We start from the raw sequence: 11,003 nt of genomic DNA on the forward strand, positions 1-11,003 counted from the left end.
CCAAGACCGAGACATGAAGAAATAGAAAATCTGAACAGAACAATTCCTAGCAAAGATATTGAATCAGCAATCAAAACTTTCCAACAAAGAAAAAGACCAGATGGTGAACCCTACCAAACATTTAATGAAAAACTAATAGCAATCCTTCTCAAAGTCTTCCAAAAACAGAAGAGGAGGGAATACTTCCAAACTCATTTTACATGGCCAGCATTACCCCAATACCAAAACCATAAAAGAACATTACAAGGAAAGAAAATTACAGGCCAATATTACAGTGAGATAGCAAAAGAAAGTAAGAACAAGGAGATCAAAGGACAGAAGCATCTCTTTAAATATTAATTTGAAAGATAATTGAGCATATTTATTTTGCTTAATCAAAGTTAAAGAATAAGGCCAAAATGTGTAGCACAGCTTCCCTGTAATAAGACAGCTGAATCAGTGCTGGCTTCTACTGGCAAATGAGGCTGGCGGTGGAGACTGTGTTTTTAATATTTGCCTAAATGATTTGGGCAATGAAACAGGTTCACAGAAGAAATGGGAAAAGCAAGAGCCACATGATGCCTCCTCCTGCACCAAATGCTTGTAAGAAAAGTGGGATGCTTGTCACATTACTAGCGATTCAGAGCAATTCAATTTGCAATTCTTGCAAATTTCAAGAAGAGTCCGAAGACCACAAAATCTCAGAGAGCAAGTTCTCTACTCCTTACTTTGGAGAAGTGGGTTCCTAAGACGGGAAGAAATATAAGGGTGTGCAGAATTGAGGTGCTGTAAAAATACTTCAACTTTGAAGATTCAGAAAAAAAAAATTGGAGATTCAGGGTGTGAACAGCAAGTCACTAAGCCATCAAGAGATGCCTTGGGAGTAATTAGGGGTGCAAATGATCCGCAACAAATCACCTCTATCATATTCAAGCCTGAAACCCTTTCCTGAATACCTCCTCTGTACTCACAAATTATGTACCCTGTGTGTTTTCTGATTATGTCTTTATATTTCTGCAACCTTATCTGAGCTTTAAGAACTTAGTATTCCTAGACTTGGCAAAGTGGCACATAGCAAGTTTGCCACAAGTACAGGTGAACCTTGAACATTAGCACTTCATTGTAGGAGGATAAAGTATTACTAAGGAGAATGTGAAATCAGGAGGTACAAGGTGCAGTGAAAATTAAGTGGTACATGGCAAGGTAGTCTGAAATCTTAGAGCTAAAACAGCTCATTTTTTCCTTTCAGTTTATGAGAGTGACTTTTCATAATCTCACTCTTTTCAGAACACTGATATGCTGGGAGACACTGCAAAACAAATAATATCTACCTTCAAAATACTCTTTCATTTCTCGATTTTTCTACATATTTGTAAGAGGAAAGCACCAGACCCTCTGGTAAAATATATTTTACCAGATGAAAACTCAAACAGAGTAAGGAAGGAATCTATTCTAAATCATCGGGAGCCCTTCATTCCATGGAAACTGTATCAAAATATATGTAGGTAGCTGCTGCTTTGGCTGATTGGCTCTACCGTCTCTGCGGTGGGCTATCCAAAAAAATCAATGTACACTCAACCTGCATTTCAGTCACAACCCTGTGATAATTCTTCTGTTTCTTGTGCGTCAAAACAAGGTGAGGGCCATATAGTTGGGAAACAAATGGAGGTGATGGAAACAAGGAAAAGGAATGGAAAAGAAAAGTACAAATAAATGAGGGGAAAGAGCAATAAATAAATAAATAAATAAATAAATAAATAAATAAATAGAAGGGGGATGATAGAGGAAACAAGCAAAAGAAAGAAGGTAAAGTTAAAAATAGAGAAAAAGCATATTGGAAGCAAAATATGGGAGAAGGTAGAGGAAAGCCCCTCAGAGAGGAGATCCTATGTGATCTTGTTAAACCCACTCATAACTTCGACTTACTCCCTTTTTTGAAATCATTTGCCGTGTAGAACCACTGAATACTATTTTAATGGTCTTTATAAGCAAAATATTAATCTTTAGGTAGCCATGAATCTCATCTGAAATAGAAGAGGCGTTGATTTCCTTATTTAAACATATAAAACTGTATGCAAACATCTCAATAAATGACCATCTTACTGGGCAGCGAAGGTTGTTCTATTCTTCACGGATGAAGAAACTGAGACAGAGTTATGCTAACTTACCGCATTGATTAGGGTAGGCTAACCCGTGAAAATTGATTCTGAAAATATAATCACTGAAAACAATAGAATTGTATTACTTGCTCACATGACAGTCCAGGACAGTTATTCTAGATTTGTCTGTGCCTCTCTTCCATGTGCTAATTCTGTGACTCAGGCTTCTTCCATTTTGGGAGGGTCAGACTCTTCTAGAACCTTATCATCTTTGAATTTTTTTTTTTAAGAACAGTGTGGTTGAAACATAGGCATTCTCTTAAAAGTCCTAGTATAGAAATAACCACATGACTTCTGTTCATGTTCCACTGGAAAGTGTAGCCACATGGATACACTAATGGAAAAGGCCTTCCCTAGACAGTATTTTACTTGGCCCTTTAGAAACTCCTGGTATCAAAAACACATCCCTTCTCCCTAGTGAACTTTCTTCATGTGGCTTTTAGGATTCCATACTCTCTTGACTGTGTTCCTATCTAACCGGCCCTTCTTTCTCATTCTCCTTCACTATTTTTCTTTTCTTCAGCCTCATAATAGTAGACTTGCCCAGGACCAACCCTCTTAATCTACCATCTCTCTACCTGTAATCCTTGGTGATCACATTCAGGTGTGTATGATATATGCTGACAACTCCCAAAAGTATCCAACTCAGACATCTGTCAAGAATTCCAGCTACTTTTTTTATCAAACTACACACTCAACCTCTTCTCTTAGATACATAATGTATATCTCAAACTTAACATGTTCAAAACTTACTCCATGTTCTCCCTTCTTAAATCTGGTCCTCTTCATAACTTCCCCAGCTTAGCTGTTGAGAATCCCATCCTTCTAATTGCTAGGGAAAGAGACAGAAAGAGAAGTCCTTGACTCTTTTCACTTTCACACTCCACATTAAACCAAGAAAATGTATGCTTGACTCTACCTTAAGAACATTGGAGATGCAGAACCTCAGCATTTCTCACCATTTCTGCTCATCACAGCCTGGTCTAATCCACCACCATCTTTGGTCTACAGTATTTCAATAACTTCTTAAACCATCTCACTGTGTCCAGGATGCCTTCTATAGCCTATTGTCAACACACCAGCCAGAGTAATCCCTCTAAGAGTTATTTTTTTTTAAGATTTTATTTATTCATTCATGAGAGACACAGAGAGAAAGAGAAACAGAGACACAAGCAGAGGGAGAAGCAGGCTCCATGCAGGGAGCCCGACGTGGGACTCGATCCCGGGTCCTCAGGATCACATCCTGGACTGAAGGCAGCACTAAACCGCTGAGCCACCAGGACTGCACCAAGAGTTAACATTTTGGTTGAGATCATTTCACTACTCAGCTCAAAACTCTGCAAATATCCTCATTTCACTTGGAGCAAAGTGAAAGTTATTTATAATGACATATAAAACCCTATATTGACCCCCTATTATCCCTCAGATCCTTTATATGCTCTCTGACTCTCAACTTTGCCCTCTCAAAGGTCCTTTCTTGTCCATGATACTCCATGGCCATTTCTGGAAGGAGCATGTGGGCATATGTCCTCTTGGAGGATCACACTGCTTTCTTAATTCCCTTCTGCTGGTACAAGTTTGGTAGCATAAGGATAGATTTAAAATCTGACCAGTCTCAGGCTTTTTAGGCAAAGGTCATTTTATTTGGCAATAAATTCCCCCTCAAAACCTTGGTATTTCTCTGATGGGTTATGTTTCCACCATGTTCTATGTGTTAGTGACACAACCAATTTCTTAGACAGTGATATTAGTCCTACTGTATTTTTTTTTTTTAATCTCAATCTGCTCATTCCGTCTCTAAACTTGATAGTAGCTATGCCCTGGAGCTATGTGAAACAAGGAGCTCAGTTTTTCAAATTCTCTAGAGGCCCCATTTCTGGTCCCTGTCTTTTCTTCCCTCTCTTTATATCATGCTCACCTAAACTCATCTCCTAAAATATCTTTTTTTTTTTTTTAAGATTTTATTTATTGGGATCCCTGGGTGGCACAGTGGTTTAGCGCCTGCCTTCGGCCCAGGGCGTGATCCTGGAGACCTGGGATCGAATCCCACGTCGGGCTCCCGGTGCATGGAGCCTGCTTCTCCCTCTGCCTATGTCTCTGCCTCTCTGTGTGTGTGTGTGACTATCATAAATAAATTAAAAATTAAAAAAAAATAAAAAAAAAAGATTTTATTTATTTATTCATGAGAGACACAGAGGGAGGCAGAGACATAGGCAGAGAGAAAGGCAGGCTCCATGCAGGGAGCCTGATATGGGACTGGATCCTGGGACTCCAGGACCACGCCTGGGCTGAAGGCAGGCACTAAACCACTGAGCCACCCAGGGATCCCCCCATCTCCTAAAATATCTTGCCAAAGCTGTAGGCAGCAGTCAACATATGGTGACCTGCCTTTTTTTTTTTTTTTTTTTTTTGCCATTTCCCATAGATCTAAAAACTCCACACATAATTGCTTTGTCTTCTGAGTTATATCATACGACAGTTACATCAAATGTTTATCACAGCTTGACAAGACTGTCACTTTCTAAACCTGAAAAAAAAAATTTTTTTCCTGCACTACCCACCAACTAAACCGGCCACCCAATACAAATTTTTCTATTTTTATAAGTTACATAAGAGATTGAAGACAATAGAGGTTGACTTCTTGTTCTATTCTACTCATCCACTAAAGACTCATTGTCATTTGCATCCCAAAGGCAGAAGAGAAAGAAAGCACAAAGAAGACACATGCTTTCTCTTAACATCTCTGGCCTCAAAATGACTCACATCAGTTCTGCTCACATTACACAGGAGAGAGAGGATGTGGTCTATACCTACAGCAAGGGGGCCTGGGAAACAGTCTATCCACATATCCACTACTATCCTATGAAAGTGGAAGAGAAGTGGATGGATTTGGCAGAGAGCAAACCATCACTGCCTGGATTCTTACATAGTAAGAGGAAACAGAAATTAAATGTCTCACTTTAGACTTACACTAATTGTGCTTAAAATGGACATAGTATGAAATTCTAAATTTACCAAGTGAATGGACAAATAGCTGAAGTATCAATCAATGAGAAATTATGGAATAAGTATATCCCATGTTTAGATATTTCCAGTACCTAAAGTTTCTAGGAGGAAAATAAGCTACTAAAAACATTAGTAAATTACTTCTTAAATGTATCACCTTATGATAAATTATGCTAATAACCTGAGGCCTCCCCACCCTGTGTGTGCTGCTGAGCCGAGGGCCCTCAGGAGGGCTCCCTAGACGGCTGCAGCTGGGCTCTGTGCCCAACACCTGGACAGTCTGCTTGTGTTTTGTGGCCCACAGCAGCTCCCTCCCCACAATAAAGACGCTTTCTGAGCTCCTTGCTGCTGTGGGTTGCTCTCTCCCACTAGGCCTGCCCTGCCTGTTTATCTTCCCTCCAGGCATCGGGTGGGATCCTGCCTCACTGGAGCACACAGGCTCTGAATACACAGCCCAATCATCAGAGAAGGCTCTGAGCATCAATTTAGGGACAGCAGCCTCCCTGGTGGGCTGCCTGGGAAAGTGACGGGGAGGCAAGCCTCTATCTGGGCCAGGCAAGGCTTGAATCTGACCAAGAAGAGGCTACTTGTCACACCCAGCTCCCAGCCTTCCATTTGAGGTCCCAGCTAGCTGGATGCAGAGGCTCCTGTGCTACTCCACCTGCCTCTCCTGCCCTGGGGGATACCACAGGCCAGCCCAGGGCCCTGTCCTCATGGTGGCTCACTGGGGCCCCGGTGGATAACTCAGGGGGGAGCCAGTTTGTCCTCCTGCCCACTGCAGAGGTTATCCCTCACTCAGGAGCAAGGCCTGGCTGGTGGATGCCTCAAGAGCCCCTGGACCAGTCTTGCCCAAGGCCTGGTGGGGGAAGTAACAGGCTGCAGGAGGGGACATGGGTGTTCAAAAACCAATGCTGGTTCATTTACTAGTGTTTACCGTACCTGCTGCCGGGCTAGCTGCTGACAGCTCTGCAGGCAACCCTGGCCTGAGGAATCGCATTCCCACCACATCCTTGCAGGCAGACAGCAGCAAACCACAAGACCAAGATCAGGATTCCAAGAAGCATTGATTCACATGTTAACAACTATGGCCTTGGGATAAAGGGCATGCTAGGGCTTCATTGGAGCATTCCTTTTTCCTAGTAGTGCTGCTAGATCTCTGTGGCATTAAAGGTGATGAAAGAAGGTGTGTAGTACTTAAAAAAAAAAGAATTATGCTAATAATATAGAAAGTAAATCCTGATTTTAATACTAGATTGACTCAAATGTTAAAATAATTTTAAACTTCTGCTATGTGGCTTTTCCTGTTCGGAAAAGATTAAGATGATTCTAATAATAAATAATGTTCACAGAAAATTGAGTGGCCCATAGAACTTCAATAAATTATTAGCATTATGGAATCTATTTTCTAAATATGATAATTAAAGACGCAGTAAAAAAAATCTACTTAAAATATTTTCCTTAGCTAAAAAGTGGGTCAATTTAAGACACAAATAGAACTCAAGAAATTGATATTATTTTAGTCCTGCACACAGAGGAAAAATGTCTTTAGATGAAAATGGAGAACAGATCAATGTAATACATTTTATGCCAGTGCTGAATTGAGGCTGTAGGTGAGATTCTCAATCTATAAAGAATACTCAGTGTAAATGTCCAAATCTTTAAAAACCAGGCCTTCTAACAGAGGAAATGATGAAGCCATAATCACATCAGTGAACTCACTTTGTATTGAAGTTTACAGGTTCATCTAACTTCATTAAGTTTTTTCCCCTTATTATTGCTGAAACAGAAAGATGGCAGGTGAATGTAGAAATTAATCCATTAGAGTGAACATGTTTCCATTTCAAAGTATGTTAATTTCGTTTCTACTTTGTCAGCTTTAATTTGTCACTGAACCTAAAATGGGATAATTGCGCCAGCGTTTAAGTTCTCATACGTAGTCAAGGTTTTTTCGTAATTTTATAAAATTACATTTAGATTCCGTTGACACTGCTTAATGTATTACAAGGTAACATGTGTTGAGACTTGGCTCCCAACATGTCAAATTAAATCAAAATATAAATTAATTCAATGACAACTCCGTGTTGATATTTGCTCATTATGCTGTAAATAGATTGTTTGTGGAATCTCCGCAATTTAACCTAAAATTATACAAAGTGCATTTACCATGAAAGGATTATTTGTTTTTAATACATTGGATGTTCACTGTGCCAAACCACAGGTATAGCAATGCTTTATATTTTTGGAATGGGGCAGGGGAGTGAGGAAAGCTATGCAAAGATGGAGACATAAAGACACCTGATAATAACCAGGGCTACTTTCAAGGATTCTATCCTCTGTTAATTTATTTTGAATAATCAAGATGGAATTGAACAGCTTTGAAAATTAGTAACATAGAAATTTTAGTCCTCAAAATATATTTTTTGGTACATCTCCAACTCTAAGATGTTTGATTAAAAGATGTTTATTCTCAGGAAGGATAACTTTTATCAGTTACACCTTGACATAAATGAAAATATCTCACAGATAAAGGAATTTTTTATGAAGGATAAGAAGGGATAAAGGCAGAGAAGCTGTGACACCAACACAGAAATGTCTATTTTGAGAATGGATGAAAACATAATTAGTGAGAATAATGGCTAATAATTTTAATTTTTTAAAAGATTTATTTATTTATTTGAGAGAGAGAGAGAGTGCAAGCAACTCAGGGGACTGAGGGAGATAGAGAAAGAGAATCTCAAGCCACACCACCCTGCAAGGAACCCAGCTTGAGGTTCGATCTCAAGACCCTGAGATCATGACCTGAGCTGAAATCGAGTCAAATGCTCAACCAACAGAGCCACCCAGGCACCCAAAAAAATGTTAATAGTTCTAAGTCCTACATTCACACCTTTTCCTTCTTATTATGTCATCCACTGTATTAAATCATTGACTTAGTATAATTTAGTAATTACTTCTCATTAAGAATATTTACGTCACTTCCTCTAAAATGCCAAGATACTACAAAATTTAAGGGAAAAAATCATCACTATGTAACTATTAAAAGTCTCCTAGAAAATATTTTCAAAAAATTTCAGACTACATAAGTAATTTAGCATATTTTGTTCAAAACAAATGTATAATACATTTATTATATTTATATTCTTGAATGTAACTAAATGTTAAATTTCCATAACATTTGTAGATTTTTATTTTCTTCTTAACTCATCAAAATAGTACAAAATAATCATAGCTACCTTATTACAGCTGTTAAACTAAATTAGTAAGGTTTATTCATACTGATGTTACTGCCCCCCAAAACTCAAAAACTATACAGAATCTGTTCCCAAAATTGTGTCAAACTGAATGACCAGAATATTCATGTAAGTGTTTCTTATGACATCATTGGTTTCTGAAGTGAAGTTTCCTAAGCTTATCTATTTGATGAAATAATCCTTAAGATTTTATATTTTTTATTTGGGGATACATTACTTTTTATTGCCTAAATCATCTCATCTGTATTCTTGCTGTGTTTGCACTGAATTATATGGCTTCAGACAAAGATTATGGGATTTATTATGGTCTATGTTTTATTTTACAGAAATTCATAAGAAACATCCTGTTTTTAATATCCTGACAGTTTCCTTCCTTTTTCATAAATTTCCAGTGACTCCCATACCAAAGAAAAGAAAATTAAAAACTCAAATATAAAACTATTAGTTATAAAAATGAGAGTGTACAAAGAGCCATATTTACAACTCAGAAATGCTTTCTAAAATGTGGCTATTTTTCTAATCATTGTACCATACCTGCAATTGGTTTTTGGTTATGACCATACTAAACTGCAAACATTTGATTTACTCATCTTGAAGATAGTATTTTAATTTTAAAACATAATACATTGTTGTGATAGAAAGTTACCTTCAATTGCAATTATGACATATTTTTTATAGTCATACTATAATCTTATCTAACAATTTTAAACATTCTTAGTATGGAAACGTTTCCCGCTCTTTAAAGAGACAACACCAAATACTACCTAAAGATCAAACAATGTTGCTTTTATAGATTCCACAGAGTTATAATTTTGATTGAGTTATATAGGATCAAACCTAATTCTTCATGAAAGATTAACAATGCATTATTTCATATAGGATTATGGGTAAATAATCATGGCAAAGTATATTAACTGAATGAATGCATTTTAAATGTTATTTTTTCAGCTGAGTAATAGTTAATCACTGTAAATATATTTTTACAAATATATATTTTCATCTTTACTCATAGCTCATTAACTCAAGTGGTTTTTTAATTAGTTTTCTTGGGTTATCTAGCTATAAAATGATACAATTTGGAATAATACTATGTATCCTTTTCTCTCAATCCAATTCAATCCACATAGAACATTTCCAATATTAAATATTATATTGTTTGAATTCTAAGATATCCTTTCTCATATTTTAAACACTTCTGAAATATTGAGTAATATTATATTTGTTACATACATTTAGTGTGATTGTGTTTTTCTTAATTATTACATTAAAAATACCAAATTTTACATTATCTTGAAATGTGAGCAATGCTAATTTTAACAGTTACAGTAACATTTTTCCCTTCTTGGTTTTAACATCAATAATTCTAGTAATCCAACTTAAACCACAACAACACTAAAGGCTAGTATTTATTGAGAATTTACCATCTCTAAGGATTGTCCTAAGTGCATTATGCCTATTACTTAAAAAACTTGGTCGAATCTTTATTAACTCTCTTCTTCTGCTGGGTGTAGGATTTATTTGCTTTTTTTTCCTCCAGCTCCTTTAGGTGCAAGGTTAGCTTTTGTATTTGAGTTCTTTCCAGTTTTTGGATGGATGCTTGTATTAAAATGTATTTCCCTCTCAGGACTGCCTTTGCTGTATCCCAAAGATTTTGAACGGTTGTATCTTCATTCTCATTAGTTTCCATGAATCTTTTTATTTCGTCTCTAATTTCCTGGTTGACCCTTTCATCTTTTAGCAGGATGGTCCTTAACCTCCACGTGTTTGAAATCCTTCCAAATTTCTTCTTGTGATTTATCTCTAATTTCAAAGCATTATGGTCTGAAAATATGCAGGGGATGATCCCAATCTTTTGGTATTGGTTAAGGCCTGATTTGTGACCCAGTATGTGGTCTACTCTGGAGAAAGTTCCATGTGCACGTGAGAAGAATGTGTATTCAGTTGAGTTTGGATGTAAAGTTCTGTAGATATCTGTGAAATCCATCTGGTCCAGTGTATCATTTAAAGCTCTCGTTTCTTTGGAGATGTTGTGCTTAGAAGACCTATCGAGTATAGAAAGAGCTAGATTGAAGTCACCAGTTTGAGTGTATTATTATCCAAGTATGTCTTAACTTTGGCTATTAATTGATTGATATACTTGGCAGCTCCCACATTTGGGGCATAAATATTCATGATTGTTAGGTCCTCTTGTTGGATAGATCCTTTAAGTATGATATAGTGTCCCTCTTCATCTCTCACTACAGTCTTCGGGGTAATATTTAGTTTATCTGATATAAGGATGGCTACCCCTGCTTTCTTTTGAGGACCATTTGACTGGTAAATGGTTCTCCAACCTCTTATTCTCAGGCTGTAGGTGTCCTGTCTAAAATGAGTCTCTTGTAGACAGCAAATAGATGGGTCCTGCTTTTTCATCCAGTCTGAAACCCTGCGCCTTTTGATGGGGTCATTAAGCCCATTCACGTTCAGAGTTACTATTGAGAGATATGACTTTAGTGTCACATGATACCTATTCAGTCCCTGTTTTTGTGGATTGTTCCCTTGGACTTTCTCTTTGTTACAGAATCCCCCTTTTGTATTACAGAATCCCCCTTTACTTAAAAACCTTGGG

Source organism: Canis lupus, chromosome 29 (genome assembly GCF_011100685.1).
Source record: "Canis lupus familiaris isolate Mischka breed German Shepherd chromosome 29, alternate assembly UU_Cfam_GSD_1.0, whole genome shotgun sequence".
NCBI lineage: Eukaryota > Metazoa > Chordata > Mammalia > Carnivora > Canidae > Canis > Canis lupus.